Source organism: Crocodylus siamensis, chromosome 8, assembly GCF_052110815.1.
Source record: "Crocodylus siamensis isolate JL-2025a chromosome 8, ASM5211081v1, whole genome shotgun sequence".
NCBI classification, from domain to species: Eukaryota; Metazoa; Chordata; order Crocodylia; family Crocodylidae; genus Crocodylus; species Crocodylus siamensis.
This window is the reverse complement of record NC_143402.1, coordinates 47436401-47453185: the sequence shown is the minus strand read 5'-3', so window position 1 is coordinate 47453185 and position 16785 is coordinate 47436401.

Genomic DNA, 16785 nt, shown 5'->3' with positions numbered 1-16785 from the left:
TCTTTAGCTTAGGTAAAAGAAGCATTGCTACAGAGCAAGTGGGGAAGGAAAAGTAGAGAAGGAACATATATACCCAGTTACTACCAGTTTGACTATAAAAGTTATTTATTGCTAAGTATATTAAATATATAATGGCACTAGTAGTAATAGACATACAAAGGAAAAACAAACACAAACAATTACAGTATTACCATGGTTTCACTAAGTATTTGGGGAAATTTAGCTCAAGCTTAACTAATACAGTTCAGGTTCAGAATTTTATGCCTAGAGAGAGAAAAGAGAGAGAAAGAGCGCACTGGGATCTCACCAGTCCAAGGCACTCGGGTTGTTTGCTGACAGGTAAAGTTCTCAGCACTATCCTTGAAGGGAGACGATCTGTTTCTTCCAGCTTCTCAAGAATAAAGCGGGTGGTGCGAGAGAGACTTCTCCTCTTGAAGCACACACACTGTTGCTTTCTACAGATTTTTATACCCTCAGTTCAGCTTCTACAAAGCATTCTTAATAGTGTAAATCATTGTCTTTTCTTTTGACAAGTGGTTATCTGGTTTGGAACATCTCAAGAAACTGATTGATAATCAGGAAAAACATAAGGTTAGGGAGTAACCAGACACTTAGGAGCCACCTTGAAATTCCTATGGATAGCAGATATACTGATGGGATATCTCGTGGTTTCTTCAGAAACAATAGATAGCTTGCAGCATCAGGGTTTTGGATTTTTGTTTGTGAACAAGCCTCAGCTTACCATGTCTTTTCCAGATCTTACTATAGTCTTTTAACAGGCTTAAGGCACTTATTGGAGTGTTCATAACCTTTGTCGGGGGAGGACTTCCACTACTTGTCCCAGGAAAAGTATGACAACACTTGTGGTCAGGGCTCCAATGGGCTGGACGCTCAGATGAACCTTTTACCATTGTTCAAATGTTGCCCACACACCCCTGACTCGGTCTTTTTGCTTCAGCATTCCCTAACCCGGCAACCACGTTTTAGCCAATTAAGTTTAAATAAGCCTCCCATAGTGGGACTGGGGAATGTACAGCCCAAGATGCCTATTAAACTTACTTCTGCTTAGAGGTGTGTGGGGGGCGGGGGGGAGAGTCCTTTGTAAATCCAGATTAGAACTGGTCTGATGAATGCTGAGCTGGGTGTGTGTAAATGTGAGTTGATTAGCATTTGGAGCACAGATTCCTTATCATGCAGTACTCCCCTGCTTCTCTGATCACAGAATTCACTGAGGTCTCTGCTTCGGGTTTTCTGTTCTCCATCTCTTATGTAAATGAGTTGTCATCTGGTTCCATCTCAGATGCAAATGAGACCTAGGGCAGTTGTTTCACTCTTGTCACCCTTATCTGGAGAGTTTTAGATGCGTCTCCCACTGCATCTTAATCAGTTTTGTTTAAGTGGGGCGGGGGGGGGAATTCTTTGTGAGTCAGACAGGCTGCACCCTGTGTCAGGGTTCCCCAAGAACACAGAGCTGAGAGGTAACACTGCCTGCTATCTTCAAATCACCATCATCTACTCAATAAGCCTTGGGCGGGTATTGAGCAACTATTGCTGATAACTATATCTGTTGTATGTGTGGATGAAATGGTTGTTTTGTGTATGTGTATGCCTGCGTGCAATGATGTGTATGATGATTTGTGTGTGTTTGCATGAATGGTGTGCCTGAACCACTATGTGTAACTCACGTGATCAATAAACACAGCACCTTGCCTTATCCCCCTTATAAAGTCTCGCTCATGATTTGAGGAATTGGCAATTTAAGTAACACTCTCCCGAGTGCTGGAGTGCTTTTCCAATCTAGCACTCCCCTAAGCACTCTACCAGCCTTGAGCATCCCCATGAGTCCTGTTGCCCCTAGGATTCCTTTTACCAGAAACCTCCAAGGATTGACACGACCCCTCATCCGATTTGGTATCCAGTGAACTTTTAATAGTAACCCCTAGACTTACTACAAGTATTCTTTCTTGCAGTATGGCCTGGCAAGCAGTTCCTTCAGGTGTTACACCAGTGATCTTCGGCAGTACTGGCCTCAGATCCTCTGCTGGGTGTGCATAATGTTAGTTTCTGGATTCTTCATTTTTCAAACAAAAAGTCCAAAGTTGTTCCTGTCTCCCTGGGGTGGCAACACAGAACACGTGTCTTCTTTTGTCCATCACTTTTGTAACTTCTTTCATCCAAAAGTGTCCAATTCTCTGGCTCTGTGCCAAGCATTCCTTATATAGTGCACCAATCCCCTGGCACTGTGCCAGCTACATTCCTTATATGGAAACCGCTGTCCTTTGTTTGCCTAGTGCACAGTACTCACATCTCCCAGTGCCACAGAAGGCACTCTGTTCAGTATTGTTGCTTAGCTCTGGGAAGGCCTGGACTATAGCTAAAAGCCTTCAGCATAACTTAATTTGCCTCCTACAAAGCCCTGGCCCAGAAGAAGGCTCCCCCCTTGAACACTCACCCCTAAAGCCTTCTCCCACTTTAGAGTCCCCCTCACACTTGAACACTCCCCCCGAGTACTTCCTCAAGCACTCCCTGCCCTGAGGGTTCCCCACCTTGAGCGTTCCATCCTCTATTGTATGCTTTGCCTTCTGCAGCTTCCCTCAAGTATTCCCCCTCTGAAGCACTCCCTTGAGTAGTCCCCCCCTCAACCACTTCCTTCTCATGTCCTCCCACTTTAAACATTTAAACAAAAACCAGAGTGTGGAAAACTTTGATCTAAGAGCTGCTGTGTGCTAATAATGTTTCACTTATAGCCCATAAAGGCTGCAACCTCCAAAGCCCCGTCTGTCACTTTGCTTATGCCTGCCCCAAGTTTGGTCTTACAATCAGAATCAAGATGACCAATATTATGGGCCACACCATTAATTCGCCATCAATGATCACAATACATGAAAACATATCTGATATTTTAAGTAAATTTACGTAACTTCACTCTATTATTACTAACAACCTATCCCTTGATGTTGAATTAAATACCAGTATTGGCAAAGCATCTGGTACCATGATCGTGCTGAGCCAGTGAGTGTGGAACAATAAGAAACTGACTGTAAGACCATGGTGAAAGTGTGTCATGCTTGTGTCATTGACATCCTTTTGTATGGTAGTAAATCCTCAACCACACACTCAATTAAAAAAGACAAAATACCTCAACAGCTTCCACTTTCATTGCCTTTTCTGCATTCTAGAAGTTTCCTGACAAGACAAAGTTGCCCACAGTGAGGGCTTGAAACATGTCAAAATTCCAGGCTTTCTCCTTAGTACGTGTTCGCTTTGATGGCTTAGTTGCTTATCTCTGGTTCAAAGATGCCTGCAAGAGAGAGGACTGATGAAGATCAAAACACTTGGAAACAATCTATCAATCATGGAATGAAGATTTTTGAGGAAAGATGAGCACAACATACAGAGCAAAAGAAAAACCTGAGGAAGAACTCCATATCACATATCGAATTGTTTGGTATGAACATCAAATGCAATAAGTGCGGAAGGAACTGTCACTCAAAAAAGAATTGGGCTGTGCAGCCAGAATTGCAAATGTTTAACAAGCTGATGCCTCACTCAACACAGTTCTATTATCTTGTAATACAGACAGCTGACTACTGGTTGTGTGTGTACGTGTGTGTGTGTGTGCGTGTGCGTGTGCATGTGCCTGCATGTAGAATCATAGAAAGTCAGCATTGGATGGGATCTCAGGAGAGCAAGACTATCTCCAACTAGATCATTCTAACCAAAGCTTTGTCTAGCCAAGTTCTGAGTAAACAAGTAATTGAGAAAGTAAAGTGCAAAGTCCATAAGCTATCCTCAGCCACAAAATGAATTGATTCTTGGGCCAAATCTAGAGCTGAAGTGCCTTCATAACTCCGTGCTATAAATTCCATCTATTGGGCTCACTTCTGAGTTAATGAAATATGTGTGTAAGTAAACATATACTTCACTCAAATGCTGAGTGAGTGATGCTTCCACCAGAATCTCATTGTTCTTGTGACCCTAAGTACCTGGTATCTTAGCCTAATATAAAACCCCTGTTGTGTAGTTTCATAGTATCATATTTAGTAGGGTCAGGAAGAGACCTGAGGAGACCATCAAGTTCGATCCCCTGCCATGGCAGGAAAGAGTACTGGGGTCAAACGATCCCAGCAAGGTGACCGTGTAGCCTTGTCTTAAAGCCCCCCAGGGTAGGAGCCAGCATCACTTCCCTTGGAAGTTGGTTCCAGATCCTAGCTGCCCTGACCGTGAAGTCGCACCTCCTGATATCTAGCTTAAATCTACCCTCTGCCGGCTTGTGACCGTTATTCCTGGTCACTCCTGGCAGTGCTCGGGGGAAAAGTGACTCCCCCAGTGCCTGCTGGTCCCCTCTGACTAGTTTGTAACAGGCCACTAGGTCCCCCTCAGCCTTCTCTTTTGGAGGCTGAACAGGTTCAGGTCTTGTAGCCTCTCCTCGTAGGGCCTGCCCTGCTGCCCCCTGATCATGCGAGTGGCCCTCCTCTGGACCCTCTCCATGTTGTCCACATCCCTCTTGAAGTGCGGCGCCCAGAACTGGACACAGTACTCCCGCTGCGGCCTGACTGGTGCTGCATAGAGGGGGAGGATCACCTCCCTGAACCTGCTCGAGATGCATCTGTAGATGCACGACAAGGTATGGTTGGCCTTCCTGACTGCATCCCCACACTGCCGGCCTATGTTCATCTTGGCATCATTGATGACTCCAAGGTCCTTTTCTGCCTCTGTACTGTCGAGAAGAGAGTTCCCCAGCCTGTAGGTATGGTGCTGGTTCTCCCCCCACAGGTGCATCACCTTACACTTGTCAGTGTTGAATCCCATCCTAATCTCGTCTGCCCACCCCTGTAACCTGTCTAAGTCTGATTGCAGCCTATTCCTCCCTTCTAGCATGCCCAAGTGCCCATGTGGGGGGAGAGGTTCAGTGGTGGGAGGGATCTCAAGACATACTCTAGTCCACCCCTGCACCCCCCACTCTTGGCCCTTACGTAGTCCACCCTGAGAGGGGAGCCTTTCCCCCTCAGAGGAACATGGGCATATGTGAAGGCTCATGAACCCTAGGATGAGTTGTCCCTTAGAAGTGTGTGGCACAGGACACAATTCCTGAGAGGAAGTGGGAACATTTTACTATTTCAGCACTTTACTAGGTGTGCACGTGTGTGTGTGCGCGCTCCCCCTTTCTTTTTCATCAAATTCTGGCACTTCTGGGACATGAGACAATGTTTGTTGTTGGTTTTTGGTTTTGTTGTTTTAGACAAGAGGGAGGTCAAGGCTTGTGTGGAGAAATTCTTCCTGACATTACCCACAATCTTGGAAAAGGTTGGTGCATTGTCAGCATTGTTATTGTAATTTTTAATCACTTTTTGTTTCAAAACAGTCTAACATTACTGCCCTTGGACATTTTCTGTTTCAGCCATTTCTGTTGACATGTAATCCTTACATGGTTTGAATTGCCTGGGTAACATTTTAGATTTTCTGTAGGATCTTTTGTTAGTTGGTTTCCCATATTTCACTTTGACATCCACATTGAGATTAAATTCTCTGAGACAGTAAGTTTGGACACAGCTTCTGTGTCCCTGGAACTGATATGCCCTTACCAGGCTGGGAACAGTGCCCCCCAGAAGGAGCTTGGGGCTGGGAAGTTTGAGTGTATTTTAACAACCTTTGAAGTGGCCAGACACTAACAGGCCTTGTCCCCCTGCTTCAATTAGGGCACGTTCTTTTAGTGCTTTCTGGGAAATCTTCCTTGTAATTGTAATTGTAATTGTTCAGTAGGGTTGATTGTATAGTTTTAAGAATAGGTTAGCCAAGGATTTCTATGGGAAGGTATGGAGGCAGATGATTAAGCCTAGAGGACTCCCAGAAGTTCCTTCCAGCCCTATTTGTCTAGGATTGTGATTCTGTAAGAAGCTAGCAAAGAGAGTGCTGGCTTCAAACATACAGACTGCAAAGACCTTTCAGACCACTTAGTTTTGTCACTGGCAAATACAGGTCACAATGGGTTCTGTGTGAAGGAGAATATCCCTGGAACCCTGCAACAGGAACCCAAGTTGGCCACGGCCATGAGGGTGCAAACTCTCTGTTAGTCGAGAGACTGAATTACAGGATAACTAAAACAAGAAATAAACCCTCAACTTGAATAAATACGGAAAATGCTACAATGGAACCAGGAAAGATGGAATATAACCAAGGTGTAAAATATTTGTTCAGAAGGACTGACAAGAACCTCTAGTCTGTTCCCTCTCCCACACTGCTGCCAGACAGCACCTTTCGTTTCATATGTAACTAGCAGGAGAGACTAGGCCACTGCCAGAGCTGCCTCACTGCTGTAGGAGGAGATGAATAGCTGTTTCCTTTATTTCTTTAGCCACTGTAGGGCAGAGAAGGAATTGAGCAGTGTTGCAGTGTGTGACAGGGTATCCCAACGGCTAAAGCTATAAAACACATAGGTCAGATGTAACAGACAGCCAATGTGGGCTCACCAGATTGGCTTGAGATACTTACCCTGGGCTAGAAACAGTGCCAGTGAACTGTGAGTGACCCCAAGGGTGGAGCAGGGGAGCCCTGCCCTGTGGAAAAGGAGAAGCCAATCGAAAGAAGGGGTTTTCAATACCCTCATTTGCATGGAAGGGGGTTGGCTGGAGTTGGGGGGCCAGCCACCCCGAGCCCTGGTTGGCCAGTTTGCAAGCCGGGGGAGAGGACTGCTGGAGGGGATAAAAGCAGCAGCCGAACTGGTGCAGAGGAGCTGCTGACAGTGACTCTGGGGAATGACGGGAGGCCCAAGAAGAGCTGACCCAGCACAGAGAGCAGAGAGACCCCTCTGAAGAGCCTCAAAGGTCCTGGGAGAAAAAGGCAGCGGCAGTCGGCCGTGCCTCCAGCCCTGTAGCAGAGAGAGAGCAGCGGCCAGGGTTTGGGGCAATGAGCTGGTGCATCAAGGCCTCATCACAGTGTGCTGGACATCCTGGAGGGCAGGGGTGGCAGTTGGCCCCCCACTCCACTGCAGAGAAGAGGCAGCAGCCAGGAGTCCAAGCGGCATCCTTACCTGGAGCAGGGAGCTAGGCCAGTGAGTTGAAGAAAGCCCTTACCTTCCCTGGGGAAGCAGGACAGCAGCAGGCAAGGCATTGGGATCCTGAGGAGTAGCAGAGTGCCTGGACAACAGCCCCTGGGAGCTCAGGGCTCAAACCAGTGCTTGGAACAGGATTGATGAGCCACAAGGCATGTGGGGTGCCTGGCCAGTCATCTGGAGCAGGGGTTTAGAACAAAGACCCCCGGGAGCTGCCTGTACTGCTAACCCTCTGCCACTGACTGCCCCAGAGGGGACTCCATCCTGTCCCTTATTCTGCAGCTGATTGTCATCGGATGGAGTCCCTGAGCTTTGTGCTTGGGTCATGCCGATTGCTGCAGGAGCCTACACTGTTGCTTGTTGCTTGCCTTTTTGGTTGCCACAGAGGGCTGCCCTTCAGCCTCTTGGGGAGCTGGGGTTTAATACAATTTGATTGCTGCAGACCAGAACAGCTTAACCTGTTGCAGTCTGTCGCTTATTGGGAAGCCTGTTGGAGCTGCTGGGAGTGAGCACCTTGCTTCCTTGTGGTAGCATCTCAGTGGTGGCTGAAAGCTGCCAGTCACCCTACCTGTGGTTCTTGAGTCAAGGGTTGACTATTTTATGATTCTGGTTATGCCATTTAAGTTCACTTGTAAATAACCTTTCCTATTATTTTTGTTTTGTAAATAAAGCGTAAATAGTTAAATCAGTTAAGTGTTAGACATTCTTGGGACCACGGCCTGCTCTGTAGGGAGCAGGGGCTGGCTGGAAAGTAAATTGGTGTTGGCCGAAAGCCCTACCCCACTCTCACCACACCAACCATGATATTGGGGAGGGGTGGCAACTATTGGGCTGTGTGGCAGGACGACCTCTAGGGGTGCCATGACCTCCCTAGTGACCCTACCTACCATGCCAAATATGGTTTAAATGCACTCTCTTTATCTCTCCCGCCACGTCTTTAATGTTGATATGTTCAAGGGAGGCTGCCTTTCTACCCTCTTTGGCACGGCCTGGATGCATCTTGGCTTGGTCTAACTGCTCGGCGCACTCTGACCTTTGGGCTGCATGCGAGTCCCACCGTTGCCCGTGCCATACACGTTCTCGGACTTGTCCCTGTGCCCGCCTGTCTTGTCCTCACAGGTGCCCCCTCGCTTCCCTCGTGGCCTTCGCTGCACGGGGCCTGTCGTGCGTGCTCTCACCCGCACCAGACCTGCCTCTATATCACCGCCCTGCACTGGGCCTTGCGGGCCTCGCTGCCCTCACCGGGCTCTGTCTCCCCCCCCCCGCGGGCCTCGCCGCCCTCACCGGGCTCTGTCTCCCCCCCCCCCGCAGGCATCGCCGCCCTCACCGGGCTCTGTCTCCCCCCCCCGCAGGCATCGCCGCCCTCACCGGGCCCTGTCTCCCCCCCCCGCGGGCCTCGCCGCCCTCACCGGGCTCTGTCTCCCCCCCCCGCGGGCCTCGCCGCCCTCACCGGGCTCTGTCTCCCCCCCCCCGCGGGCCTCGCCGCCCTCACCGGGCTCTGTCTCCCCCCCCCGCGGGCCTCGCCGCCCTCACCGGGCTCTGTCTCCCCCCCCCCGCGGGCCTCGCCGCCCTCACCGGGCTCTGTCTCCCCCCCCCCCGCGGGCCTCGCCGCCCTCACCGGGCTCTGTCTCCCCCCCCCGCGGGCCTCGCCGCCCTCACTGGGCTCTGTCTCCCCCCCCCGCGGGCCTCGCCCTTAGGTCCCGACACAGGCGACGATATGTCTCTTATGCCGTTGTCCCTCCCCTACCAGGGCCTGTGCCTTGTGCTCCCCATGCTCTCTGCCCGCACTGGGGCCTTGCTCGCACTTCCCGCAAATTGGGGCTCAGGCGGCCTTGGCCTTACCTGGCCCCAGACCCCTTTCCTGGGTCTTATGCCCCACTGGGGCCTCTTGCCTAAGCCCACACTGGGCTCCTCCCAAATACTCACCCACACTGGGGCCAGGGTCTATGCAAACCCTAAAACATGGCACCCTCTGTGGTGCCAGGAACCCCCCACACTACTGGGGAGCTCCCCTGAGGCCTCCTCCAACCCCTACAGCCTTTCCCAGTCCTCCGGTGTAACAACAAAACCAAAAATACAAAACCCCTGGCTATAACGTAAATTCCCAGCCAACCTTCCTTCATATCTCTCCTAGGGTTTCTTCCACCCCAGTATCCTCATGCAGATCACCAGGCTGCACTGCACTGCTCTGCTCTGCTCTGCTCTGCTCTGCTCTGCTCTGCTCTGCTCTGCTCTCTACAACCCAGCTCCACCTTCCTCCACTGCCAGAGGGGAACTGCCTCTGGCCTCAGCCTCGCTGTTTATATAGGCCAGGCCCTGCCCCCTTCTGGTCAGCTGACCAGACTGGTTGCCTTGGCAACCCACACCTGTGCTGCCCTGGTGAGCGGCAGCTGAACCCATATTCCTGTTATCAGTAGCAGGCGCCTTAGTGCCCTGCTACAGACTGCCACCTGGGTTACACATCATTAAAGCCACAAACCCTGTAAGGAGAGACAGGCATGTCATGCTGCTTCTGCATTCAGAGACCAGGCCAAAATCCCCCCACTTGCATGGGGATGGTTCCTCCTGAGTGGGGCCACTGGTATCCCAAGTGGCCACTTCTTCAGGCCCTTTCATAATCCAGACACTCCCTATCCAGAATCTTCATTATCCACATGTTGCCATTTCTCCAGTCTTTCACATTATCCAGTTGCTGCCATGTTTTGGTCACTGACACTGCTACAGAGAGTTTTTCATTCAGTTATTGAAGAAAATTGGGCTACATAAGCATTAGCAAAAATATTGTGATAGATTTAGTGAGCAAATAGATGTAGAACAAGAAGTAAATCATAATTTTAGCTAAATGTGATGGACTGTACCTCAACTGCTAGCGTCTCTGCAATGGTATGTGTTAGGGTGACTGTATTTGGATCTTGGGGAGCATTGGATTTGCAGCTGAATAAAAGGCTATAACTGGTGGCCTAGCAAAGCTGCTAACCACAAGGCAGAATGGTATGTTAAAAGTAACATTGCAAGACGATTAGGCAAGCATTTTCTTAACAATATAATAGTGTTGTAAGACATATAACTCATTGTATAAAAGAAAAAGGATGCAAACCACCAGCTTTCGTTAGAATATAAAGCAAATTTTGCTGATGAATGCTTATGCTAAGCCAGCCATTCGCTTATGCTAAGTAGCCATCTTAACTGTGTCAACCATTTTCAAGTGAGTCTGTGTAAGTCTGTGTACTGTGAATGAGGTGAAGCCTTAGGAATGTGAAGGTGGTACAACATGGGACTGAAAAACAGGTTGAAATGTAAAAAACAACACATAACTGGTAACAGAATCTGAGCTAAACATATGCAAAAAGGTGAAGAATGATTGGTAAAGAGGCCTTCAGAAGCTTCCAGGCTTTGGCTGAATTCTGCCCAAGTGACCGAAGAAGTTGGGTCAGGGGATTAGGTATGTGCTCATAGCAAAAAATAAGTAAAATCCATAGGCAATTCCATGCTAATGGAACAAACAGTAAACAGGGGCAGAGCTTAAAATGTGAAGGACTAAGGGTGGAACAAAGGAGGGACAAAGGTAGGGTAAATGCTAATAAGCATAAACCAAGGCATATAAGTATGGAAAAAACTAATGTGCTTGGCTGCTCCCCAGTTTTTTGGGAGCTGGCCCAAAGTTGTCTCCATTTTGAATAAAGCTGTTGACAAGCAATGTGTACAGGTGATGCGTGATGGCATTGATCCATTGTCTCGCTAGTAATTGGGCATCGCATGGAGTCAAGGTCTAACAGTATGGATTTTAATTTAAGTTTTTAGCTTATTATTTTGAGCTTAATAGGATGAAGCTGATTTCTAACATGCTGCTTAAGTTTTCAGGTAACAGAGGACATTTGTAGACAAGATGGCGTCTCCCATTTCAGCTGCCACAACTGCATTTGTGTTTGCACGATCATGATTCCTTGCCACTTTAAATGTCTTTTCAGCACTTTTAGTTAACATTGCTTGAAGAGGTTTTATTTCCTAGCACCCTGGCTTAGCATGCCTGATCGTGTGGTGCACACATGGAGCATCTCAAAGCGTCTCAAAGACTTGAAATTGCTTTCCTTCACCACCAGGTGGTGTTGTGCTTTTTCTTTACCCAGTAGGTGGTACTGTTAATTTATTTTATGTGTTATCCTTAACCTGCTTCCTCGCACTGCTCAGCTGACTAGGTCCAGGTTTGAGTGAGGTGCAGCTTTCAAAATATATTATTTTAAATATACATGGGTAGGAAAATGGCTGAACAAGAGCAAAACTGTGGTGTGCAACAAGTGGTACTTAATTAATCCTTGGTAATTTTTTGCTGCTTGTAATGTATGTGCTCCCTGTGTGCCCGCTGCCTGCACCCCCCTCCTGCTGCTTCCAGCATTGCAGAATGGTAATTTTGCAAAGTTTTGAGTTTTGCATTTGCTACCTCTACCCTAAGACTTCCTTGAACGTTTCTCTTTTCAAACCGTCCTACTTCAAACTTTCCCATTCCAGAACCATGGAGAATAATCCAGCTGGACACCACCTGTCGTACGCACTGTTTAACATATCCACCAGCCCCCCCAGTTTTGTGTCTCCTTCCCCCTTTCGTTGAACAATGCAGCAAGCCCTCCTCCGACCAATGAAGGATAGAAAAAAAAAAGAACAAAGAACAATAGCATTCAGATTTTAGTCCAGATGTTTTGTAAAAATAGAGATAACTTTAATATTTAATATTATTATTTATATATAATTTTCCTTACTTTAATTATCTATTATTTAAGTACTACTTTTTCAGTTAATAAAAGTTTTATAATTTTTTTTTTTGTCTACATGTATGTTTCTCCTGTTTTGTTTCATAGGGAGATTGGCATGGCTAATCCAGCCTGTGTGGGGTGGGTTGGCAGACTTGATGACCGTGCACCCTCCTCAGCCAGCACAGAGATGTTTGCTTGGGTGAGGCCATTTATAGAGTCATGGCATTATTGGAAAGAGTTTCGGGGTGGGCTGTTATCAGGGGCTGAATGCTTGTCCCCCCCCCCGCCCCCATCCCAATGTACAACGATCCTGGTGAGTCTGTGGGTGAAGCCAGCATCATCCACTCCCCCAGCCCCAGCGACAAGCAGGCACAAAAGCATGCATGGACCCTTATCAAGGGCAATTGGCAACTCTCTCTTATATTGTAATGTATGGTCCCCAAGGGGAGAGGCGTTCCCCAGAACCTGGAACATCTTCAAGCAGCATTGTTTCTGCCCATCCATCCCTCCCCACCTCCATGCTTCCCCCCTCCCCCCTTCCATACCACAGCTGACGACAGGGAGCCAGGTAGTGAATGTAATAGCAAAGCAACCTGTTATGGGACGTTCGGTTGTTTTGGTCTTACCAATAGTATATGTGCTGCCCCCCACTGCACTCGTGTTCCATCCAGCACCAAGACCCCCAATATGCTGCTGCTGTGCCCAGCATCAGTGGCATCTCCAGAATGGTAAGTTTGAAACAAGTATGTGGTAGCCCTTAACCCTTCAGTATTTCAAATCTTCTTATTTATTATAATTCCCATTCCCATTCCAGTATCCACTCCCCTCACCCGCTGCGCCCACCACCACGATGTCCAGCACTGCCCAGCCCAGCAGCATCAGCAGAATGGTAAGTTTCCAATTTTGGAGGGTTTGATACCTACCCCTTAACCCTTCAATATTTCAAACCTTCCTATTTCTTATCATTCGCATTCCCATTCCAGAACCATGATGATTAGTTAAGGTGGACTCTGCCTGTCACACCATTCCCCCAGACTATGGTGATATATAGGTAATAAATGTCTCAATGACCTCGGTGGGCAGGTGGGCAGAGTTTCAAGTTTTGTTGGTTCAAACCCCCATTCTTCTTTTTTCTTCCCTTCCCTGCAGAACACTATGGATGTCAGAGATAGAAAATTTTCAATACTGATACTAGCAAGAAGCCACCTTTTTTCGTTATGCTTATAAAGCTCTGAAATTTGAAATTGTGTCATTACTACTATCAATCATGTAGTAGCATAAGTGTGTGTGTATGCACATGTGCAGGTGTGCGTAGGCAGGCTGGGAATTTTTCCCCACCAGAAACAGGGTCATATTTTGGCCCAAGCCCTGGGGCAACAAACAAGGAGGGAGAGGCCACAGACCAGGGAGCAAGAGGGGGATGCTCAGGCCAAAGCCTGTTCAGAGTGCACATGCATGGCTTGTGGGGAATGAGACACCACTTACACTTTATGGGAACATGATAACATGATTTTTTTATTGTCATGAAGACACTATTGTAAGCATTTGGTTACTTGGTCTTCCTTGCCTTCACCCCACCATCACCCTAAATCCACCCTGGCTCCCTGAACCAGAGTGGTGGCCACCTGGACCCTGGTGGTAGCGTTATGGCCCTCCCCCGGCTCAAGTGCATTTTTTAGAGCAGACTAAGCTGTATTGGCTACCTCTTGGACAGAGACGAGCTAAAGGGAGCTACTTTTGCCTTTCTGTACTTTCCGGTTTTTAAAGTGGGAATTTGGCTCAGACCTACAGGAAAGGATTTGTCTCCATGATGCTTCAAGCCACAGTGAACCACTGGGGCTGGTTCATTAATATTTTTACTGGGTGGGCTGACAGCATGCATGACGCATGCATGTTCAGAAACTCTCCTCTCCCTGGCCTCATGGGGAAAGGACACTATGCACCCGGAGCCCACAAGATGGTGATCCACAGTGTTCCTGTGCCCCAATTATATTAGTGGATGCTGCCTACCCCCTAAAGCCCTAGCTCATGAAGCTTTATGGAGGGAAAGTTTCTGACACACAGAAGCTGCTTTTCAACTACTGTCTGAGCAGCGGCACAATGACCGTTGAATGCACCTTTGGCTGACTGAAAAGATGTCGGCGGGCACTTACATGCTGGCTCGAGGTGGAGCCTGCATGTTGCACATCTGTGAGACCCACGGAGAGGTTTTAAGGGAGTTGTGGGCTGAATAAGCACAACAGGCAGTGGCCAGGCAGAGATATGGCTAGGCACTAGTGCAGGGACCAAAGAGTTATCAACAAGAAGAAGCTGGTCACATGGCGCTTGTTCGTCGTCTCTGGCAGCACATATTGCTGACAGCAACTAGCAGAGTTCTTTCTTTTCAGTACAATAAATTCTTTTAAAATTTACCAACTAAACAATGTCATTGGTAGTCAAGTGGTGAAGAATAATAATAATAATATTAGGTATAGGTATTTCATTTTCGATATTTAACATGCCCATGTAGTTTTTTCTAAATAAAGATGTTACAGCCATTGCGAGGAAACAGAGCGTGGTTGAGAAACATGGACTGTGCTAAGATCCCCATCCATAATATGCTGAAATGTTCACAGCTCAAATGTTCCCCTCAATATCCCTTGATATTCCCCTCAGTATTACAGCTATTAAGCAACTGTTGTGTATTAGCAAGTGTGTATGTATATACGAGCGCACGTGTGTGTGCATATGTATGTTGACCAAGGGATAGTGGGAGGGAAATGTTTCCCCAGCCAGAAGCCAGGTGATAACAGGGCCCAACCACTGGGATATAGAGGGAACTGTATTTTTCAAATTGCTGCTGGCCACAAAACAGGGAGGGATGGAGGGAGCGCCCCCTTCCTGGTTACTGGCTGTGTCACTGCTAGGGATGTATGGAGGGAATGTTCCCTGCCACAAGACAGGGGAGACAGGGACCTCAGAAGGAAATGTTAGCCAGGAGATGGGCAATAAGGCCCCAGCCAGGCAGGCATGGGGTAACAGGGACCTCGGGAGGGAATGTTCCCGACCAAAAGAAAGACTCCACAATTCAGAAAAGAACTCAAGGAGACAGAAGAGAAGGCCAGCACCAATTTAAAAATTACAATGTGTAAGGGAGGGTGGTGATAAGACCCCAGGGTGCAATAGGGAGACTGGGAGGGAATTTTCCCCCAGCCAGAATTTGCTGCAACATGGCCAGTAACCAGGAAGGGGGAGGGCAGTCGCAGGGATAGAGGGACAGACCCGGGGAGGGAATGTTCCCCAGAAGATGTGTCAAACGGGCGATAAGGCCTGAGCCAGGTAAGCATGGGGTAACAAGCACATCAGGATGGAATGTTCCCCAGGAGATGGGCAATAAGGCCCCAGACAGGCATGGGGTAACAGGGACCTCAGTAGGGTGGCCGTGATAGAGGACATTCCGGTTTTCTGTTACTCTGTCCTCTATCGATACAAAACCAGAGGCCTTTATGTCCTCTATTTTTCTCTTGAAGAGAAAAGCCTCAGATCTTTCCCAGGCTTCAATGCTGGTGCTTGACCCAGCTCAAACAGCCACAGCCGCCTGGGACCCAGCCTACAGAGTCCTGCCACTCCAGCCCCAATCCTGCTTTATGCTGAGTTTTGGTCTATCAGTCCCTAGTTACTGAACTCTTGGTCTCTCCTTCCATCCCCTTTTACTGCCTGTTCCATCTGCAGTTCCATTCCCATCATCTCCCAGGGGTTCCTCACTCTGCTGTTAGTGACTGTATGCTTTTGCCTCCTTGTCCCTATCATTTTTTCATGCCCCCCCCCCCCTTTTTGCTATTGGCTTTTTCCCTGTTTCCCCATGAGTCCTTCCTGTTCCCTAGCATTTCCCCATGTCCTGCTTTGGGCCCCCACTTGATGTATTATATGGCCTTAATCATGGGTGACTGGTGCCTCTTGGCTCTGGGGGGCACCAGTGGCCAATCACCGATGGGGGCAGACCCCCCAGTGGCCGACTGCCAACCCCAGAAGTGCCAGCAAACTGGAAGTGCTGCCAGAAAAACCAAAAGTGTCACTAATGCTTCTTGGAGGGGGCACCGGACGGTGCTCCCCACTCGCTGGCTGGCAAGGGCCAATTTCAGGGGGGGCATGTGTCCCCCCTGTACATTCCCTTAATGTAGCTTGGGGAGGTCCTGCCAGCCCCAACCATCACCACAGCCTGAAACATCTCCATCCTTCAACACAAGCCCTTGGGCACTTCAGGTGGCTGCAGTTGCCTTGCACACAGTCCACATTGTTCTCCCCACTCCATCCTGTTCCATGCTGCCTCTTTATGTGTTAACCCCTAGTTTGTGGGGTCCTGCTCTTTCTTTCCCTTCACTTGTGGGGTCAGGCCAATGCTCAGGATCTCAATATCGTGCTGTTAGACAGGAGGGCATGGTGTACAATTGCACATGTGCACATATCACCAATTCAAGCACATACACACCCTAATGATAATGACATGAAATCATACACAATACACACATACATAGACATATACACACAGGTTAAACACTGACTCAGGTAACTCTGTGTGTGTGTGTGTGTGTGTGTGTGTGTGTGTGTTGGTGCCTGTGGTACCTATGCTTGGGGTGTTTGGTAACTAAAAAGCAAGCTGCACAGATCAGGGAAAAGGCAGTGGGTATGAGACAACAGCAGTGGCAGAGATGGGGGAAAAAGGCGGTGGAGATAAGGCAATAGCAAAGAAACAGGGGTTTGCAGGCAGAGAGGAGCTCAGGATGGCTGGAGCCATAGGAGCATGGGACAGGGGCTGGAGGTGGCGGTGAGCCAGAAGCAGGAGAGGGAGAAATGAGGCAGAAGTTAGAGGGGCGAGGAGCAGAGATTGGAGCAGGGCTGGAACCATAGTAAAGCACAACCCAACTCAGGGGTCCAAATAACAGTTTTATTAAATGAACACTGTACTGTACAGCTTGGTTTCCACACACACTCACACAATGGTAGCAG